Source organism: Crocodylus siamensis, chromosome 3 (genome assembly GCF_052110815.1).
Source record: "Crocodylus siamensis isolate JL-2025a chromosome 3, ASM5211081v1, whole genome shotgun sequence".
In the NCBI taxonomy this organism is placed as follows: Eukaryota; Metazoa; Chordata; order Crocodylia; family Crocodylidae; genus Crocodylus; species Crocodylus siamensis.
The window spans coordinates 248977896-249000469 of NC_143397.1; the positions used below are offsets into that span (position 1 = coordinate 248977896).

At 44.6% G+C, this 22574-nt stretch overlaps 1 long non-coding RNA gene across 1 annotated transcript in view; it reads right to left on the reverse strand.

Moving 5' to 3' along the window:
* Nucleotides 1–14116: 14116 nt before the first annotated feature.
* Nucleotides 14117–22574, reverse strand: part of LOC149869660 (uncharacterized) — a 31253-nt gene continuing 22795 nt past the window's right edge. The window contains exons 2-3 of the long non-coding RNA XR_016441127.1: nucleotides 18156–18571; nucleotides 14117–15947 (exon numbers count right to left, since the gene is read on the reverse strand). This is a non-coding gene — a long non-coding RNA (uncharacterized LOC149869660). The remainder of the gene's footprint in view (nucleotides 15948–18155; nucleotides 18572–22574) is intronic.

Genomic DNA, 22574 nt, shown 5'->3' on the forward strand with positions numbered 1-22574 from the left:
AATATGCAACTTATGCATGGGGGAAGTTATGAATTTTTTGCAGCTTTCATGTATTACCACTTACAATCACCATTTGGGCAGAGAATTTCAACACCAACAGTTGCCCTCATCTATTTATTCACACCACCGCAACATGTAAGCACAATCAGACACACCATTTAATTATACTAAGTCTTTTGGGCTCTTATTAAAGTACAGAACCGCAATTGTTCTTTATATACATCAGAAAGAGAATGCAGTATGTACTTATTATTAATGTCTGACTGTTCTTTTCCACTTCTTAACCACAACATCATTCAGTTCTATAGCCAAAGAAAGAATTAGGAGGATGTGCATTTAACTCACGAAATATCCAAAAGGTTACAGAGCTATTCTTTTGTCTGAGAGGGCCCAACACAAAAATAAGATCAAAACCTGCATTCTGAACATTAACTCAATACTTCTCTCTTGTACACTACTGAAATTATGTACAGAGGTACAGATGTGCAGGCTGTTAATCACGTAGAAAAGATGAGGATTTAAAATATAATTGTTCTTCTGATTAAATCTCTTTAGAAAATCTAACCCTGAAGATTATAGAGGCATGGATATTTCATTGTCCTATAGGCATTCAGAAAATAGACAATAACAAAAATGTGTAGGATTTTTTTTCCTAATCTGTTTAGAATGTTTTACTCTACAGGAGGAGTTGATAAAATTTCCCAGGAGTGTCACTTAGATTAGAAACAAAAGGTATTAAGGGCATTGCTATACAATACTTCTCTCTTGTACACTACTGAAATTATGTACAGAGGTAGCATATCGCCTGAAAACAGAAAAATAAGTAGCCTATTGTAATAACTAGGCTCAGGGTACTTACTCTCAGGTTCCTTTTTTAAACAAGAAAGTATGCCAACAAACCATAGAATTTATGTTTTGTTCTCAGAGAAAAAACTGCTGCCTAGTGACCACATAACGAGAGGTATGATGTGTGTCACAATTTCTTTAATATACTCATCTGCAAACTGGGTATAAGGCCTTGTAATTTTTATTATTTGTAAAATGCTTTATATCCCAAGAGAGAAGCTACATAAATGCTAAGACTATTTTTTCTTCTTAGAACAACAGAAAAGTAGGGCTGGAAGGGACCCCAGGAGGTCACCTAGTCTAACTCCCAGCTGAAGGCAAGATAATTCCTAGCCAAACTTATAGTGTATACTCCAGGGGAGGGTAATTATTTTGTGGGGAGGGCAGCTTACTGAGTTTTGGCAAGCTGTTGATCATAGAATCATATAATCATAGAAGTAGGGTCGGAAGGGACCTTGTAGATCTTCAAGTCCGACCCCCTGCCTGGGCAGGAGAAAAAGAGAATGACTGCATTGGTAGCCCTGTGTCAGGTATTGCCATCCCTTGTAGACCTGTAGGGTGCCATCTGCCACTCGAATAAGGTGTTATTGGTTTTAATTGATGATCTCCACGCCCACGTTTTGCCTGCCACGACTTGATATTAATGGAGTTGTTTCATGTACCTGCACGTGTAGTCCAATTAGTAGTCTCACTGATGTCCCGTGGGGTCCTGTGTTCCTGAGGGCTCCACCACCCCTACACCCTCACCCGTTCCACCGGGTTCTGGCCAGCCAGTTGGTCCGGGCATGTGTCTTCTGTTCCAATCAAACAGTCAACAAAAGACCAAAAAAGAAAACAAGAAAACAGAGAAGGCTCTCCTGGCCTGTGTCATTGCTCCTGCTGTTTGCAGCCACTATCTAAGCCAAAATTGACCTTTGTGTGGTCAGTCCCTCTTTGTTAGCTCTCTCTCTTTCTCTGAAAGCCTCTTGTGGAGATCACAATGATTTCTTTTAGCACCTTGGGTCCATCTTATTAGCTTGTGCCACTATTACATGCATTACAGTACCACTAAAAGTCAATAGTGCCCCTCTATTAGGGTTATTATGGTATCATTCTCACTGCCAGGCTCCGCTAGCTTCCAGCACATAAACAAACAGTTCTACTCCCCACAGGGGCCAGTAGACTTGGCTCTAAACCCCTGCTGGGGTTTTTACTCTCTGCCAGAGTCTCCTACCAGCACTCCACGTCGTTTTCAGAGTTCCCTGCAGCGTGTGCCGGCTCACTCCACCTCCTCTTCCTCCTCTTTCTGGTTCTGCGCTCCTCTAGCTTTCCTGTCCTGGGCTCTTCTTTATACCGGCGCAGGAGTTCTCTGCCCCTCCCTTCCCGACACATCTGGGTAAGGGAGATTTCTGCCGGGCTCCTCGGGGCTGCAGACCTGGGTCTGCTGAGCCTTAGATTAGCCCGGGAGCTTTGGAGCCTGGTGGCTCCTTCTATCTCTCACACCCCACCCCTTGATGGATGCCCCACTCCCAGTCACCATCTTGTGAGTGGAAGTCCCACCCCCTAACCCCTGACCCTTACCACCAGAAGTCCCTCCCCTTGCCCCCAGAAGTACTCCTTTCAGCAAGAGGTTTTGCCATCTTGGAACCAGAAAAATATCAAATTATATTCTAAAAAGTGAACATCTTCAACATTCATTAATTTGGTTTCAAAAATATTTTTGTCCTTATTTACATGTGTGTGTGTACAGAGGTGCATAGAGGTGATTGCACAATAGCTTAAAATGAAGTTTTACTCTTGTATATTGTGGGGTTGAGAATAGGTTTGTGGGGGTGTGTGGGTGTGGGGTGAGGGTGAATGTGGGGGTGTGTGTGTGAATATGTGGAGTGTGGGTGGATATGGGGTTTGTGGGGGGATGGGTGCCTGGGATGTGAGGGTATGTGGGGGAAGGTCTGCATGTATGAGGGGTGTGGATGCATGTGTATGGTGGGGTGTCCATGTGGGACCCAACCTATGAACACACACACACACACTGTCCCTGCCTGCAGACACACACACACACACACACACACACACACGCTCTCTCTCCCTGCCTGCATACACACACACATACATACACACAAATACAGTCCCTGCCTACATACATACACACACACACACATTGTCCCTGCCTGCATACACACCTCTTCCCCCCACCCAGTACTGGCATGTCCCCATGCTCCCTGGTTCAGCAATGCAGGTGGCAAACATGTGGTGCTGGAGCAGGGCCGGGGTCGGAAAGGGAGTGAAATGGCTGGTGATGGGCAGGGCTGGGCTGTTCAGTCCTGCTGAGGCTCCTCCTGGGTCCTACTGTCCCTGGCTCTTGTCAGCTGTATTAATTTTCTAAATTTTTAGCGGCCCTATGGGCCGGATAGAATGACCTGGCAGGCTGAATTCAGCCCACGGGCCATATTTTGCCCAGCCCTGGTTTACTCTATGTAATTGGGTTCTAGAGATGGGGTACTCACTCAGACCTCCATACCTTTGGGGTTCTGTCCTCGAGTCACCATTCAGCAGACACTGGTGGGGTGGTAAATAGCTTTATCTTTATTAGGAACAGGATTCAGCAACTCACATGCTCACAACTTGCAGGGAGAACTACAAGTACCCATCACCACAAACCACACCCACAGGGTAGCAGGGGGAGAGAGACTAGGTCATCCCACTGCTGGCTCCTTAAATGTACATATACCACATCCCCCTTTTTTACTCTGGGAGCTCCCTCTTAAATAGTTGGATTTCATCAGGTGTTACATTAACACAGAACGTTTCAGGATCGTGGAGCCAGAGGTTGCTAGCACCTGGATCACCAGTGGGGTCTATCTAGCCTTTACCGCTGTCTCATTATATAGTCCTTGTACTTCACAGACAATCTCACCACATGTCCACTCTTACTTTGCGTGCTGTCATCAGGTTCCTCTGTGGGTACTGGTGGATTCTCTGCAACATGTTGAAACTCTTGCTCATGGTGGCCTGATTCGTCTTCTGAAGTTTGTTCTGCTGCTGTCTCTTGAGGTACATCAACATGTTCTGCTGGTACTGATGAATAATCCTTTCTTAAGCATCTTCTGTTCCTCTTGTAGACATTACTGCTGGGGTTTTTTACTACATAGGAGTGTGGTTCATCCCTTTTTCCCATGATGGACTCTGGTGTCCAACCTTTCTTTGTTTGCATCCTTACTTTCTCCCCCTTTCATAGACATGGCAAAAATGCAGCCATGAGGTCATTCTGCTCCTTCTGGTGCCTTTAAATGTTCTGAAACTTGTGGGAGGCAGTCAACGGTAGTCTAGGAGTTAGCACCGCCATTTTAGCAGGAACGATACTGTGCAAAAGTCTCCCCATCAGAAGCTGTGCTGGATCATACTCAAGACTGGTAATGGGTGTGTTCCTCAGATTGAATAAAGCCAGATATAGATCAGAGATGTCCTGGAAAGTCTTCTTAAACATTGATTTGATGGTCTGAACTGTGTATTCAGCCTGACCATTGGATTGTGGGTAACCTAGGCTAGAATAGGTGACAGTTATCTCAAGGCAAGAATATCCTTAGCCAAACCATTCTTTACAAATACTTATCTAACCTGTTCCTAATACTATACAACAACCTTGTTATACAGCTGCAAGGCAAATCACCCCAAACTACCAAAAGCAACTTAAGCAGGCACAGGCATACAGTAGTGTAACTGAGGAATGGAACAATCAGGGAAGTAGCTCTGGTTGTGTTGGTGGGCACAAAACAGGTGTCACCACAGAGGTAGATGATCATGCTGCTGTCACTGGCCCAATGCTGTCATTGGCTCACACTGTCCCATGTGTTTGGGCTGCCCAGGGCATGAAGCTGCCTGGCTGCACTTCTTCAGATAAAGCAAAAGAATGAGGGCATTGTCAGTGTCCCACTACTGCAAGGATTGTTAAATATACTCAAGAGATCTGAAGAGGAGGATCCATACTCTGCTACAGAGAAAAGCCAAAAAACCCAGTCCATGCCAATCTGACTCTTTTCTGATCCTAGATGTGGCAATCAGTGTGATTACTTCCAGTTCTTAGGAATGGTGTCGTTGGAGCTTTTCCTAGAATAACCTTTTCATGCTAAAATAATATGAGGGCATTTATTTATGTATATGCCACCCTTCCCAAAAAAGGCTCAGGGAAGCTTACAGGAAGAAAAATGACTACATAATATAAATATTATGTCAACTCTTCTCTAAGTTGCAGTCCTGATTTTACAATATGCTCTCCCTGGACAGGAGGGTCTGATGATTTGATCCAGTCTGGGACTGGGATCTATTACTGTGCTAAAATACCAGCAGAAAATAAATAATAATATCACTGTGGGATGAAACAAAAAAAATCAACATATACCTCATGGGTCATTTGCAGGCTCAGACTTAAGAAACACCATGATCAAGGTGCTCTTGTATTTCACTACTTTTGACCATGTACTTCCCTTCCAAAGTGCTAATCCCATGAGTTCAAGTGACCTTGACCTGAATTTACAGCATTTGAAAGGTTTTTGGTTTGGTTTTTTACCTCCATCCTATTTTACATACCAAAATAAAAGTCTACATGGCTGAATAGTGAACTAAATTAGATATCCTGATAGCCAAAAGAAGGGCCATCAGTATCTTTGAGTCTGGTGTGCAAAGTTGATAAGAGTCATATTTGACCCAAGTCTTGCCAGCTGAGTTCAGCTTAAGACAAGACTGTCTATAGAAGTGTATTATTGTTCACCATGGATTGAAATATCAAAAAATGAGATCAGGCAGCGGGTTAATTTAAGTTAATGTTTAAAGTATCTTCATCCTTTCTCTCACTTCATTATACATAAGATAATTAGGTATCCTCATATTTCAAGTTAAGCACCTGAAAAGGTCTTCACAGGACAGGGGTTATAGCAATCAATACCTCCTTTGGTGGATATTTCTTTTTAAGTGACTATATGAAAACTTGCTCTCCTACACTCTGAAGAGGTTACCAAAGCAATGCAACCTCATTAAGTATATCTGGGACATCAGAAAATTGTCTGAAGAACTATTGCTGTACAACAAGCATTTATTAAGACATTCTTATTTTAAAATTTTGATGGTCATTAGCCTAGCAGAGTGGACATTTTGTGAAACAAACAACCTAAAGTAAAGATATATTTCATTAGGAGATAACGTCAATGGAACAAAATGTTGTCATTGGATAATGCTGTCTGGCTTCTAGATTAATAGCAAAGCAAGCCTGAGGCATTTATCAAAAATAAACACCAGGGAGAAGTTGAGACATTTGTTTTCTAAATGGAACACATTTGGACTGTGACACCGCTTTCTTCCCATAGCTTCATCTCTCTCATAGGCTGTCACAGGGACCCCCTAACCTCTGTTACTGGAGAGACAGAAGCAGCAGAGTTAATAGGCCACAAGAAAGTGCAGAGGCAGCCTGCAGAGCAGTAAGCCTACTGATGAGGCCAATGGGAAATTCCTGTGGCTGGGTGAGAGAACCACAGTTCAGGTGACCAGAAGAGGTGGAGCCCAGGGCAATAGGAAGTTCAATTAAGAGTGAGCCAGACTGAAGCTGCTCCATGATGAGTGGGGCAGAGTGAAGGACCTTAGTTCTTATTCTAGTTTTCTGAGAGCAGCTTCCCATATCAATATCGATTTACCAACAAGGTATGCCAGGTTGGGTAGCAGTTTGGTACCCTGGTGAGATTAGATGAGGAATGGGTTTAGGGAGGCTCTAGAGGTGAGTGCTGTTACACAGAGCACATATTTCCATATAGCAACTCTACATAACTGGTTTACACCAAAGGACTTTCCATAACAGTGAAGTAGAAAGTGATATCGTATTTCTACTGCAGATGAGCCTGGCTCACTTTCTGCTGCAAGCATCAACTTAGATATTACTACATTGTTAATTATTAAAATTAAAAAGTCAGAAAATTCTATTTATAATTATGGCTGACAGTAATTATAACTCCCATCCAGCTTACCCATTCAGGCACAGATGACTGAAGTCTTGTTATCTGCTCATTTTAAGTCCTATACATATTCAAATCCATGATAAAGTTTCCCCCCCAAGCAACATGGGGGAAGGGGAGGGGTGGGGAAGCCTCACCTTAGATTTAGTACTGCAGCTCAGCCCCAGCCCTGGCCTCAGGTTCAGAGCTAATGCAGGAAATGAGCTACTGCTTTTCCCAGGCCAAGATATGTCACGCGGGGGAGATGGCATGTGGCTGAGGGAGTGTGAGGAAGACCATGTGCTAGTGGAGGAGTGTATGGGAGACCATGCCACCTGCCCCCACCCTCTGCCACTTACCTTTTACTCTGAATCTGGCCCCTGAAGCCCAAACCTCATTGGGCCCAGAGCTGCAACTGCTCCTTTTGCCTGGCTGGGCAGGGAGGTCACTGTTAATGTCTTCCCCAGAGCTAGAGCAGAGCAGAAGGTAAGTGCTGGCAGTGGGGATGCAGCAGGTGGGAGGAACAGGTGGCAAGGGTCATGCTCAGGCATGGGGGGAGGAGTGAAGGGGCAGGCAGAGGGGAGCAGGCAGAAGAGGGTAGGTACAGGCATGGCAGGACAAGGGGCATAGGGGCAGGCAGCAGGAGTAGCACGGGGGAGGGGCAATGGGAGCAAGGGATGAAGGTCTGGTCTCTTGTCCTTCACCCCCATCTCAGCAGTGGAGGGATGAATTTAAATCACTAATTAGATTCTATACATGGGCAATTATAAAACAATAACTTTCTGTGTATAGAATCTAATTACTTGGGGGGTCATCTTAAATTTGAAGTAATTCTGGATTTGGGTAAATACAATATTTTATATAGAAAATGTAATTTGTGTAGGTTAGTTTGGTTTCCATGCCATATTTCTTTTCCTTGACTGGAGGAGCAGAAGCCTGACGTTGATATTTACCATTTCAAACCTAGACTATTTGTACAAAGCTTCAATATTCATAAAGTAGGAATGTTGTAGCTGTGATGGTCTAGAACAGGCTTGTCCAACATATGGCCCGCAGGCTGCCATGTGGTCCGCCAAGGTATTTTCTGTGACCCGTGGTGCTACGACAGGAAACGAAAGTAAACACGGTTTATTTTCGTTCCCACCCCTTGTCCCCCCCCAGCCCCTCAGCAGCTTCCTACTGCTTTTTAAAGGGGTGGGAAAGGGACTAGGTTCCCACACACACTGCATCAGCGCAGCACAGCTCGGCCGGGTTCCTCTTGTGTCTGGACCCTTCCCCAGCTGGGGGCAGCGCTGGCTGCAGCTGCTTAGCAGCCCCGCCCACCTACACGCCCCAAGGAGCTGGTGCAGGATGGAGCCTTCATGGGAGAACTTTGCCGCTGGGTGGCGGAGGAGCAGCTCTGCTCGCAGGCCCGGGACACACCAGTTGCTGGCGGGGAGGATGAGCATCCGGGAGTGCCCATGCTCCTGCCCTCACCTTCCTGCCCCAACACAAGCCCGTGCCTGTGCCCTGCGCTGCCGGAGCGGCCCTGCACAGGAGGCCAAGCAGCAACTGCTGGCACTGCCGGTCCACGCCTGCCTCCTTACCCACCCACTTCAAGCCAGTGCCACTGCCCTGCCCTGCCCTGCCTTGCCCTGCTCCACAGCAAGGCAGTGCCTGCTCCTCTGGCCAGTCTCCCCTCGAGCGCTGTGGCTCTCCGGGCCCAGCCACCCGTGTGCAAGGCCCCAAAAGGGCCGCTTCTCATGTGCTGCTGGGGACAGGAGGAGTCTGGCTGGGTCTGCACTGGCCAGCAGAAGCGGTGGCGGAGCCATGTGCCGCTCGGGACAGGACGAGCCTGCACTGATCAGTCCTGAGCAGCACACAGCTCTGCCACCGCTTCTGCTGGCTGATGCAGACCTGGCTGGCCTCCTCCCATCCCCAGCAGCACATGGGAAGCTGGCTTCAGCGGCATGCTGCTTTTCCTGGTTGGTGCTGACCCGGTTCTGCCCAGGTGGTTCCTGCAGCACCATGTCAACCCAGGCATGGCACCAGGCCGGTGAGGGACCAGGTCTGTAAAAATACTGTCCAGTGCTTGGATTGTGTTTGCTTCTGTTTCTCTTTGTGCGGGATTGGGGGTTCAGCTTGTTACTACTTGTTAAAGATGTGTTACTAACAAGTTATTAATTCAATAAAAATAAATCTTCTTGAAGATTATTCTCAAAAATGCCCATATTTTCTTGCTTTGATTAGTTTCCACTCTGGCTGATATCTTTTCCACATTTGCTCTGTTGACTTGTATTAAGCTTCTTTCATTCACTGAGAAGTGAGTAGAAATGAAAGTGTTTATTTTAGTCAAGTGTTCGGTATTATTTCATTCTTGCTTTTGTATTGTGTTTATTTTGGATTTCAAACCACATTTCCAGACCCATTTCATTGTCACTTCCTGCAACTTCATTGGTATCAAAGGCCATGTGACATCACTTCCTGATGTGATACCACTTCTGTGAGGTCTTTGAATATGGCTCGTCGGCCCACTGGCTGATAAAAAGTTCATGATCCCGCCCCACATTCAAAAAGGTTGGACATCCTTGGTCTAGAAAATATGAGAAAGCAGTAGTGTAACAAAGTAGGGGGTGAGCAGAGCAGTATCCCTGGGTGTTGCCTTTGGTTGGGGGATGGGGAGGGAGAGGCTGATCACACTGCTGCAACTGGCACAGTGCCAACCCACTCTGCCCTATGTGCCGTGGCTGCTCCAGGCACACTAATGTCCTGCTACACTTCTGTATGAAAGCAAGGCTTTTAGATGATATTTTATATTAAGCTAAGTGTGCCTTTGGGAGAGCTGTTACGCAAGCTTTTGGGCACCATAGGAAAGGTGCTTTGCACCCAAAAGCTTGCCCAACCTCTCTCCCAATTGAAAAAGGTCCAATAAAGGTTAACACCAAAAAAACCCTGCTTTTCAAATAATCACATATGAATAGGTTAGCTTCATGAATATTCTAGCCATAAAGCTTATTCACTGGGATAGTCATATCTGACAGATGTCCACAGGCTTTCTCTTGTAGTATTTGCCCAGAATGAATGAGACGCACTATGGGATACTCAAGATTTATCAGAAGAGATACAAAATAGGTTAAAAGGGTGCAGCAACACATACTGGTGTGCTTTAGTTGACAGTCTGCAGGCTGCTGATGAAGGCAACTCAAAGTGCTACTGCAGAGGTCAAAGCTAAGCTATACCAATAATAAATGAACCATAATACAAGCTGCAAATGTATCATCACTTTTCCTAAATGTTGACATACTACAGCACAATTCACTCATTCAGCCACTGTTGCAAAAGATGGTTATATCTATGATGCTCAGGAATATCTTATTAAAACAAATGACATTTTAAATAAGCCCTGTACTATCCTCATAAGAAAAACAAAACAAAAACAAACAGCTGGCTTTTCAGAAACCTCTAGGAAAAAATTCTAAAAATCTGCAGATACTAAACAGAGCCATATCCAGTACAGATAGATAGGTACTCTACCATCATTACCAACGTTTATTCTGACTAGAAGTTTCTAAGAAAAGCCTCTGATTACCAAGGGCCATGTACTCCTCTCCTCCTAACGTGCTCCTTGGGGGTCAATTTTTCAAATTAGCCTACATCAACAGAACTACAGTTTCCAGCCTGCCTTGCAAAATGTTTGCGCTGAACAACTTCCCTCCATTTCAAAATAGCTCTTCTCCAGTCCCACCCAATAGTTTCCTAATTATAAGTGAATTCCTTTAGATAGTTTGATGTATTCTTTTCCTTATTTTTCCAGATCTGAATTCTAGGACCAGAAAGAGTTAACACTACCAGAAATGTGTATTATATATTAGTTCCAAACTCAAGCTGATTATCTGTCAATAGGTAGATAAGGGAAATTGTTAAGTTGTTTCTTCATAGGTTTTTCACTTTGCTTCTACTGTAGTGGTTCAGATGCATTTATATGAATGTATGCACGTCAATTCCAAGCACAGCTTTTTATAAGAGAGGGAGAAAAGCAAAGAGACCTTGTATTCCTGGGAAATGCCTATGTAAATGACAACTGTTTATAGAAAACCTGGAAACAGATAGAAGGAGCTCCAATCTTAGGGTCTAGAAAAATGCAGTGAGTTTTTTTAACAGAAACTACTACACATTCTTGAAACGTTTTCTCTTATTGCATTTTTTCTCTCAATTCTTATGTATGTGAACTGTTATTTGCAAATATTTGTTAAAGTTTCAGAAATAGACCATCAGCTGCAGGACAGGCCAAAAAAGGTCAAAACTTTTGATCCTTTTCTGAGCGACTGTCTAAAAATCAAACTAGAAATCTAACTGGTCTTTGTTCCCCCTTTGAGCTAGATTAGAGATGGCTTCAGATCAAGCTCGTAAGGGGTCAATACTTTTGCATCTAAGTGAAATCACGGCATGAAAGATTATGAAAATGAAAACAAACAAAAAAAAGGCCGCTAAGTGGTAGCTGGCTCTGAAAAAGGTTAGTTGACTAAATTTTAAAATAATTTAGTATTTATCTTTCTTCCATTCCTCACAGAAGTATTGTGAATTATGTTTAACATAAGACTATTTTCTTGCCATTTTCCAGTTGGTTTAATAAAAGGTATCATTTTGGAATCAAGAGTTCTAGTTTTTTGTATGTCTTTATGTTTAACATGACTTCCAATCTTTGCAATCTTCTTCTCGTGTCCTCTCTGAGATTGTTGATTATAGGAATTTAGCAGAATTTGTGGATTTGTTCGATTCTCACAGCGCCGTGTTGTGGGCGCTTCTGCTATGGTCATTATGGCAGTTGGAACTGTGCAATAAAGACTGTATAAATACATCTGGGTGTTACTAATAACCTTTATCAGAAGAACAGTCCTTTTAAGGAAGTGCTATAGGTTAAGGCTTTGTAATCTGATCCATATATGAACTGTTAGGGATATACATTGTAGATTGACTTGATTTTCTCTGTTGGTAAGAAAGCAATCTACTCATTCCTCAAATTACAGTTACCGTTTTTTACCTTGGAACCAAGTTTTCTAAAGCTTATGTAAAAAGAAAACGCCACTTATTTGCTGAGGGCATCTATAAGTCTCTGTCTTTTATTTACTATAGTATTAGCATTTTATGCATTTAGTTTTTAAACAGATTTCCTGAACTATCTCTTGGGGACAATCTGAGATTAAATATTATTTTGAATTTGTTGTGTCCCATAGTGCAGTAAATGGAGATCTAGGCTGACCTATGCATTAGATTTTTAATTATAAAAAATGTAACAGTGCTCTCAGCTCAGACCATTCAGCTGACTATATTTTCTTTGGAAGCCCGTAAATCTTACGTAAACATTTTCATAAATACCATCGTGTGGCCTTCCTACTTGGCCTATTTGGAAATCTTTATTCTGTAGCAACATTGTTAAAGAAGCTCTTCAATAAGAAAATCAGCTGAACACCAATCTTCGTAGACTGAAAATAGTTTAACTAGGTGAAGCTGCTGCTATTAGCACTTCCATAAGCTTAGTGCTTTTACTTCAGCATGGGTGTGTCTACATGAGATGCTACTGCACCGTAGCTCATTACTATGGCACAGTAGTGTTGCTGGGCAGTAACTGTGTGGTGATGACACTGCACAGTACTAACAAGCTACTGCATGTCCATTCACTCCCCTTTAAGAGGCTGAAACCCTGCATGTCCAGGATATGGCGGGCTTATGCTGCTATAAATTTTTCCAGAAGCGCCAAAGTCCAACTTTTCTGCTTGTTGATCTGTTGTTAGCCACTCCTAGTGATCCACACAGCTCTCTTGCCATATGTCAGCAGCTGGAGATTCAGGCTTCCGCTGAAGCCCCTCCAGGGATGCATCTTCCCTTCACTTGATGGTCCCACTGGACTCTTCAGTGGCCTTCCAGCCACAATCAGCTTGCAGGCTGACAGCTCTTGCCTAATGGAGGACTCCCTAACTTCCAGTTTCTGGCTCTCCCGGAAGTGAGAGCACACTGCTCTCTGATGGCGTCCTTCCACTCTACACTTTACTGGGGCTTTAAATAGCTCTGCTGGGTGCCTCTCCTTCAATCCAGAGAGAGAGGTTGCTTTTAAAACTCAGAGCTTTGGGTGCGGCTTGGCGTGCCAGCTCCAGGACCTGTTTAGTGCTGGGCTGCTGTGAGGCCATTCCTGGAGTCTCTCCCTCACTCCCTGTGGCTCTCTCTCGCTGCACAGTAGCTCATCATTACTATGCAATAGCATCAGGAGAAAAACATGTGGTAATGGTACTGCGCACTAATGCCACTTATTGCGCAGTCATCCGCATGTGTAGATGCAGCCCATGTTTCATGAAAATTACATTTAATGTAAATAAGTGCTTATTCATGGAACTGATTTAGACAGATTCTTATTTGTACTTAATTAGTGGAGGGCAAAGTTCAGGCATACAATTAATATGCTTAATTTAAGAAATAATAATTAGAACTTTTACAGTGAGTTACAAGTTCCGAGTACTTTTCAAAGATGACATAATACTTAACGCTTCTGTGGGAATGGGTAAATATTGTTCAATCTCAAACACTGAGAACGCTCTTTGGACATAAAATATTGAGGGTAAAAATTACAAGTGCTATCAGTTTGCCTGCTCTAGGGAAGAAACTGATCATGCTCAAATTCCTTCTCCAAACAAGCTTTGTGTAGACATGCTGCCTGCATCCTACAAAGCTCCATTTATACCTGTAGAGTTTTTAGGGTGCAAGAGTCTGTCAATATGCAGCTCATTTCAAAGCTGGGGTCTAAATATGATCAAAAAGAAATTGCACTCTGCGGTGCACCTCTGGATATAGTAGGGTTTTTATGCTTTCCATTAAAGTATTCATGGACTAGACTACCATTCATCACTAGGCTCTTTTGATATGGAAATTTCACTATCTTTGTTTGTCAGTATATGAAAATCCACATAGTTTTAATGTTACTATACTTAGATATTGACAAAGTTGAAATTAATGCATATGTTTGTTTCACACTTTGACACTATGTTTTCTTGTGTGAATTTGTCCCAGCCTAGCTTGGGGGTTTGCATACAATTTAGATCTGTTACTACTATAAAATTACAGCTGTGCTATTTTTACAATGCGAAAATGAAGCAGAAATGGATTTTGATACTTTTAGGATTAAGTTTCATAATCTGCTATGGAAATCTCTAATATACTGTAGAAGAAAATAGACCATAACATTAGTATTCCTGTAGCTATAATACAGGGTCTCAAGAAGTAAAATAAGAATATAAAAAATAATATTAAGAGTCTAATGAGAGGTGTCATTTATAGATGTTTTATTTTACAGTATAATCAGTAATATATTGTATCAATACTACATATTAAATGTGTAGAGAAAAGTATAAAATAACTGTATGTTTTATATTGTGAACAAAATGTGTTTTTTTTCCTTTCACAGATCAGACAAAAATCACAGTAATGAATGAAAATATAAGTAGTAGTGAAACTTCCAACCAGGGACCCATTTGTTCTTGGGATTGTTATGCTAATTTTTGGGACTTGCTGCAGCAGCAAAATTGAGATTTAGGATGAATGCATCAATTACTAACTGCTAATGCTATAAAGACATTCTTAGCTCCTCAAGCTAATTTAAAAGGCTCATTTATATCCTATTTTTCAAGTGTTGCACTTTTACTTGAACTGCATAAGAGGTAAACTGTTCAAAAGTCAATAAAACTTAACAGCTTCCTTAAGAAAAGCGAGATTATTTCTTTGGGACATATTAAGTTCCAATTCTCTGCTAATTTAAAGAAAAAAAATCTGACTACTGGGTTCTCTATAAAACCATTGATTTTAGGTATTAGCCAATTACTTCACAATTTTTAAGGAAACCTCTTTACTGAGTTGGATCCGATGAGGCATAATTAATATTTCATAGACAAGCATAGCCTCCCTGGTGCCCATTGCAAAAATTACTTGTCAGTACATCAATGGAACTAATTATATAGATTTTAGTATTTTATTTTTCTTGTGATACAAATATTTTTCATAACTCATATCATAGGTTTGTACCAAGCAGTGATCCCAAAAAAATCCAAAAATCATCACTGACTTAATAAAACCCAGGTTAGCACAACAGAAATTTGATTTATTCTCTATTTTATTTTTTTTCCTAGTGGTGAGGAACTAATTATGCAAACATGACTCTAGTCTGATCATCTTGTATTAAGACAAGCTATAGAATGTTTCTTAGAGCAGTATCGTGATAATTGGAAGAAATCTCTTAAAGTGTCTTCAATATAAATTTTATCAATATGTAGATACAAGTTTATCAGCTTCACTCAGGAACATGATGATAAATTATTTTTAGAATGCAAGCCCTGGTAATGTTTATGCATTTTGCATTAAATAGTTATTAGATAAAATGCAGAAATAATATTAGAACCAAATGCATAGAACACAGACTCACCATCACCAATACGCTATTCTGCCAGAAAAAGACACAATCCTACCAACGCCCATGATCTAAGCACTGATATTTGATTTATTATGTCATTGCTCGTGCCTCAGATTACAAATATGTCCACATCACCTTAGCTATGCTAGAAGCTGACAATTGTTGGACTGATCACTGACTCATCTGCTCAGTTATGTCACTTAAAATGGCTTCCAAAATGACAGCTGCAGCAGAAGCAATGCCAACAAAAGATCATCGTTGAAGGACTCAAGGACCCAATCAAGTGAGACTTCTTTCATCACTGCCTCAACAAAAAAACTGGTGAATTTTGATCAACAAAAGATGGGAGAATGTTGGCAGTGCTTTGGGTCGCTTCAAATCCACTGTCATAAGCACCAGTAAAAACACATGTGGATTCTCTACCAATAAATATCAAGACTGGTTTGATGAATATGACCAGGAGATCCAAGAGTTGATTGACCACAAGGCCTTTTGTTCTTGGCAGAACAGCATCAATTCCAAGCAATACAAACTGAATCATCAACAAGCCAAGGCAGAGGTCCAAAGGAAGACCCATGATATGAAGAGCAGATAGTGGGAAGACATGAAGAAGGAGATTCAACATCTCACTGACATCCATGCTATGTGCTGTTTTTTCAGTGCCACCAAAGTCATCTGTGGTCCAGGTGCTCAGGGACCAACACCTTTGAGACCTAAGGATAGAGAAGATTGGATCAAAATAGGTAAGCCATCAATGCCCATTGGAAGAAGTATTTTAAAGACCTTGTCAATTAAGATTCTCTTACTGAGAAGCAGGGATCCTGGTTTTCTCTGATAAAAAAAAATGACAAATTCTCTGATAAAACCCCCAAAATCCATTATTAAAATTAAAAGTCCCCTGCAGCACCCCCCAGCCCTGCTAGTGCTCCTCACTCATCCACAATGCCTCCCCCAGGCCTACTGGTGCCCCTCGCTGCCCTCACAACAGCTGCCCCCACAACAGCCCCCTGCCATAGTTGTGCCTCTTGCCCCCACCAATAACCCCTGCCCCGGCCCTGCCAGAGGGGGCCCTTAATTGCCAGGGCTATGGGGCGAGGGACCCAAGTCTGAAGGTCCTTGCCCCCAAAAGCAGGCAGCTGCAGCAGAAGCAGCATGGAAATGGCTTCCCCACTAATGCTCCCTGTTCAGGTGGGGGTGGGGGCAGCTCCTGGCTCCCCCAAACTCTGCCGGTGCCCCCCAGTCATGACATGCAACCCTTCAGCCCTGCCTGAGGGGCCCCCAGCCCCCTGAAAGCCCCACTTACTTCAGCTCCAGGAGTGAAGAGTGAAGCTGAGCTGAGCAGAGCTGTGGCTGACTGAGAGTCTCAGGCCCCGCTCTTCCCCCTCCGGGCAAGGCTGGGGGTATCCCACCCTGTTTGCAAACAACTCTTGCAGGCTGGAGTTCAACCAGCCTGCAGAGCTGTTTGCAAAAGCAGGGAATCTGTGAGTTTCTCTGCTAAAAGGAGAAACCTGCATTTTCTCTGATAAAAAAGGGGAAATCTGTGGTTTTCTCGGTTTTTCTGTGGGAAACGGAAAACCAGGATCTCTGTTGATAAGAGCGCTCTCAAAGACATCCAGTCAATGACAATTTGGAATCCTTCCAACTCTTGCCAAGATGAAAAAAAATCAAGTAGATGAAGAATGACAAGGCTATTGGAGCTGATGGAATCCCTGCTGAAATCCTTAAACAGTGGGAAAAGGAGGTCACATCACAGCTCCATACTCTCAGCTTAAGGGTCTGGAATGATGAGAAATTCCAAATGACCTCAGGGATGCCATGATCATGACAATCTTTAAGAAGAGAGTCAGGTCTGACATTGGAAATTTCAGAGGGATCACTTGGCTGTCCACCAAAGGAAAGAGCATTGCAAGAATCCTTACCAGCTTCAGGGAAAATGCTACAAACAACATAAATTGCTCCTCCTGGCCTTCTTTGACCTGTAAATTCTTAAATTGTCAACTGACAAGCACTGCAGAGGATTCTTCTGAAGTATGGATGCCCACTGAAATTTGTCACCATTTTTCAATTGATCCATGACAACATGCAAGTGGTGGTTCTCAGTAACAGATCTATCACAGGTCTGTTTGATGTTAAGATGGGAGTTAAGGGCTGTGTCCAGGGCCGGATTACACAAAAGGCAAAGTAGGCATGTGCCTAGGGGTGCCAACATACCAGGGGCAGCGGTGGTCTGTCCTCGCCCACCCGTGTGCCATCCCTGGGTCCCTGCTCTGCACCCGGTCACGTGCTGCCACCCCCTTCCCCGCTTTCTGTTTGGATAGGCAGCACTGAAGATCATGTGCCTAGAGGTGCGTGAGGTGTAAATCCAGCCCTGGCTGTGTCACCACTCCAACACTCTTCTTGATATTCCCTACCATGGTGTTATATCTGACTACTAACAAGTTTCCAATTGGAGTGGAGCTAAACTACCAAATGGACGGTAAATTGTTTAATCTCAGCCAATTGCAAGCCAAAACCAAAATCACCATGACCTCAATCACTGAGCTCCAGTATGGTAATGATGCTGTAGTCTGTGCTCACTTGGAGGCAGATCTTCAGACAATCATCAACATCTTTACCAAGGCATACAAGAAAATGGGACTGACACTTAGCATTCAGAAGACTAAGGTCCTCCATCAACAAGCTCTTAATGAGCAGTCCCCATCTCCAGTAATTCAGGTTTATGGTGAGACTCTGGAGAATTTTGGCTATTTCCCATACCTCAGAAGCCATCTCTTGCAGAAGGCTGACATGGATGAAGAAAGCCAAAATTGCCTTAAAAGTGAAAGTGCAGCCTTCAGATGCCTGAGGTAATGGGCATTCAATTACAATATTGCAACATCACATCAACCAAGCTCACAGTTTATCAAACCTATGATCCCCACCTTACTGTATAGAGCTGAAACATGGACAATGTGCAGGAGAAACCTCAAGTTGCTGGAGAAGTATCATCAATGCTGCCTGCAGAAGATCCTTCAAATCCAGTGGGAAGACAGATGCACCAATAGTAGCGTCCTCTTACATGCAAACACCACGAGCATTGAGGTGATCATCATCCAGCATCAACCTCGCTGGGCCAGCCACATCATCCAGATGTCTGACTCTAGACATTCAAAGTAATTTTTGTGCTCGTAGCTCAGCCTAGACATATGCTCAAGTGGAGACCAGAGAAAGCACTTCTAGAATGTCCTCAAGGTTGGCTTGGAAAAATGTAACATCATCATCAACTCTTGGGAGACTATTGCTCAGAACCGTCCAAATGGAGGAAGAATCTGCTGCAAGGATCTCAGTACTTTGAAACCTTAAAACAACAAGAGATGGAAAAGCAGGAGCAGCAGAAACAGTTTGATGTAGCCCAAATCAAGAATCCAGAGCAACCCACCCTACACAGAAATGTGTGCCCAAGTTGCAAAAGTCTATAGATCCTATAGATCAGCCTTATCAGTCAACTTCAGACCCACAGATAAAACAACCATGGAAAACAATCATCCTGAACTATGAGGAATTGCTGATATTGGGACCAAACCGTAGGTTTCCTTTCCTCACTGGGCTACAGAGTCACATACCCTCTTATTTGTTCTCCTTCTTGCTTCATGACCGTTGTGCTCTTGGTTGCACAGTTGGCAAATTTTAAGTGGATAAGGAGTGCGAGGGCTTTCAGTAGCCTAGCTTTTAGCCATGAATTTAAGTTGCTTCCCTGGGAAGTGGAAGATGTACGTTTAAAAACCCCTTTGGCCAAGGAGGGACCAGAACACAGATCTCTCACTTCCTGGGAAAGTGTCTTAATCACTAGACTTTTGGGTAAAAGATCCTAGAATCAGAGAAAAGTAGGGCTAGCAGAGACCTCAGGTCTAGCATGCTGTTTAGAGAAGTTAAACAACCTTTATGAAGTTCAGAAGCAAATTCTGATGCCTGCTTTTAGACACCAGTTCACTTTGACTAGCAATGCTGGATAGAACACCAAGAAAAAGTTGGGTTCCAAGACATACCTGTATTTAATGCTGTCCGATTCAGGGAAAAGGTTGGTTATTTATGAAATTAAATTTTAGCTCCATGATGGTACCTCAAGACTGACAAAAACTTCCCTGCATAGGCAAAAATTTTCATAAACCTCCATGGTCAAAATCCACAACTGAGCCACAATTATGTTATAGGCCTGTGCCAAGTGGCTGGTATTCGCTTCCGATTCAGATTTGGCCGATTCTGGGGACAGTGATTCAATTTGAAGATTCAAATCACTGTCCCAAACCGATTTGGCTGAATCTGATTCGGAGATTCAGCTGCTGCTGAATTGGCCAAATTTCCGAATCAAATAGGCCCCATCCCTGCATGTCAATGGCTGCTCCCCGCAGCCCCAGTGTCTGGGCTCTTTAAAAAAAAAAGCCCGGCATTCACCGGCTGCTGCCAGGCGGGGGTCGATCCCCACTGCCCCCCACTCTATCATGAACCGCCAAAAGGCCCGATGGCTGCTGCATTAGCTGGTGAGTGTGGCGCTTTTTTTTTTTTTTAAGAACTGGGAGCTGGGGCTGGGCAGGGCAACCATGGGGGGGAGGGGCCTGGCAGAGCAGGTGGGGGTTGGGGGACCCTCAGGGGAGTTGGGGAAGCAGGCAGGGGATGGGACCCATGGTCCCCTCCCCCTCCTCCAGCCTGCCCCCACCACGCCCTACTTACCGACTCGGAGTCCGGGTCCAGCTCTCTGTGGCAGTGAGTGGGGACTCCCCGAATATCCGAAGCTCTCAGAATCTTTTCGGAATCGATTCAGAGAGCTTCAAATTGATTTGGACCTTTTTATTGGTCTCCTGATTTGATTATGATTCGGAGATTTGGCCACCGAATTGGGCCCGATCTCCTCCAAATTGAATCAGCACCCAAAGCATCACACAGCCCTAATGGCTTATGTTTTTATAACAAAAACAATAGCCAAGTGTTAATTACAACTATTTTGCTACAATTGTGAATGCTTTCAGAAGACTTTATAATCCCTCTTGTGATAATTACAAGAATGGACAAAATGCCTCTGCAACATACCTAATAGTGAGTTACTCTCAGCAAAGGTTTCTCCAAGGTGGTGGACCAACTGCATAGAGCAGTGGGGGCTAAACTTTTTGGCAGGCATGCCAAAAATTACCCCATACCCTCTGTCCCGGGGAGCCGGAACGGGATTCACCCGCGGCAGCAGCGGAGCCCGAGCGGGACATCCGCCGCTTGTTTACGCCAGCGCGACTGGAAGTCGGCGCCGGTGCCGGTAGTCGGATGCCGGCGATAAAAGTGGCTGCCGAGGAAGGATGGCCGTGGGATCAAGGAAGGAGCCTCACACCCGCCGAGGCAGAGGATCCCAGGGTGGACCGAGCTGGCAACCTCGTAGCCACCGAGAGCGAGGCCTCCAGAGGAGGACGGGCCACGAACCCCTCAAGTGGAGGGTCAAGGAGTGCCTGGAGCGGACGAGCTGCCACCCGCCCGGCCTGAGGGATAAAGAATGGCAGCCATAACCGAGCGGCTGACCTCCCTCAAGGTGAGACAGGGAACCCCAGCGGGGAGCTGCAGCCTACCCACAGGGGAGGACACCAGCGGCAACCAGCCCCAGCACGGCAAGCGAAGGGCGGCAGACAGACTCTGAGGAGGAGGGATCCAGCGGCAAGGAGTTCTGGGACTGCGAACCCGAGGTGCGCTGGACTTACAGGTCCAGGGTTGGGGCATCGGCACTGGAAGGCGATACCTCCAGGGAGGGTTGGGCCTGGGAGGGCGCCAAGGAGGCTCAGTCGGGCGGAGGCTGTTGTCGGCCACCTATGGCCGGAGACTAAGATAAGGGTTGCCCGTAGGGGACCTAGGAAGGTCCAGGCTAAAGGCCTAGCTAGTAGGGCTGTGGAGGCCTAGCTTTAATTTTCCAGGTTCTTTTCCATTAAAGAAGGAACCCCGGTCAAGGAATATAGCCGGGGAGTTCTGGCTATGGGCCCGTAGTGGAAACCCTGTCTTGGCCGGGACCTGGTCCCAGGTCACCTGGGGCACGAGGAGCCTGAAGATAAGGGTCGGCTGGGCCAGCGAGGCAACCGGCCTTGGGACAGGGAGCCGGGATATTTGTTAGAAGGGGACACAAGAGGAGGCGTGAGGCTGGGGTGCAAGGGGTGGCAGAGCCCCGCAATGTGACTGCCGGGGATCCCGGGCTGCGGAGTGACCAGGAACCGCCCTACTGAACCTAACAACAAGTCGTGGCGGGCGAGAGCCAGGGCAGGGACTGGACGACCTAACACCTACTCCGGGTCAGCGGTATCCCAGGGTGAGCAGCGACGGTCCTCCATCCTCAGGCGGCTACCCATGGGAAGAACGCCCCCCCCCAGTCCAGCGGCCACACCCTCCTCAACTTCTACTCCATGAACGACGTGTTCTCCCAGTGGCTGGGGGGACAAGGCGGCAGCGGAAGCGCAGCAGTGGCGGGAGTGCAGGGCTGGCAATGGGAGCACGGCATGGTGGTGGTAAGTGACGGGGGGTGGGGGATGCCAACCGGAGGTCAGTGGAACATTTTCGTAGGGGGTGCACCACCACACTCAGGGGGTGCACATGCACCCCCTATGTGTTGCCAAAGTGCTAATCTAATCCCTTTCGCCTGTGTGATTTGCGTTCTGATTTGTTTCCTGCCTAATCTACTGCTCATTTTCTGCTCCCTGCCTTATCTGCCACTGTGCTGCCTATCCCCTCCATGATATGTAGTGTGCCACATATATTGCCTGTGACACTTTGGGCACACATGCCACAGGTTGGCTACCTCTGGTGTAGAGCACCTTTTGAACATATGGCTCTTGATTTGTAGCAAAGTTTATTTTCTTTTTTTACTTCAGTGCCACTAAAGTACCCACTCAATTCTGAAGGTTTGTGTAAAGTACTGGTGGCTCTCAAAGTGTCAGTTAAAAATTATGGGTAGGAAGCACTGGAAACAGACCTCTACATGGTCATGCAGAGAGAGGGAATAAAGAGTTCTTTCTCCTACAGAGCGTCTTTCCATCTGGAGTGCTAACTGAATAGTTTAAGTAGGTGAAGTAGGTGTGAAGTCCTTTGTCCCCTGTTCAGCAACAGATGAAAACAGAGTTCTCTATATCCTTTATAACTTCAGGCTACAAAGCTTACGCTGGTCATAATCTTCAAAAGATATTTCAAAATGTTTCTAATTGGTATAAGGAAAACAATGTGTAGAACCTGTGTACTATTCACACAAATATTTCTGTTTGCTATGTTCATAGAAAAGACATGGCTTTAAATCTTGATTAAAATCTTCTAGTAGAAAGCAGAGACACATAGCATGGCCTTAACTT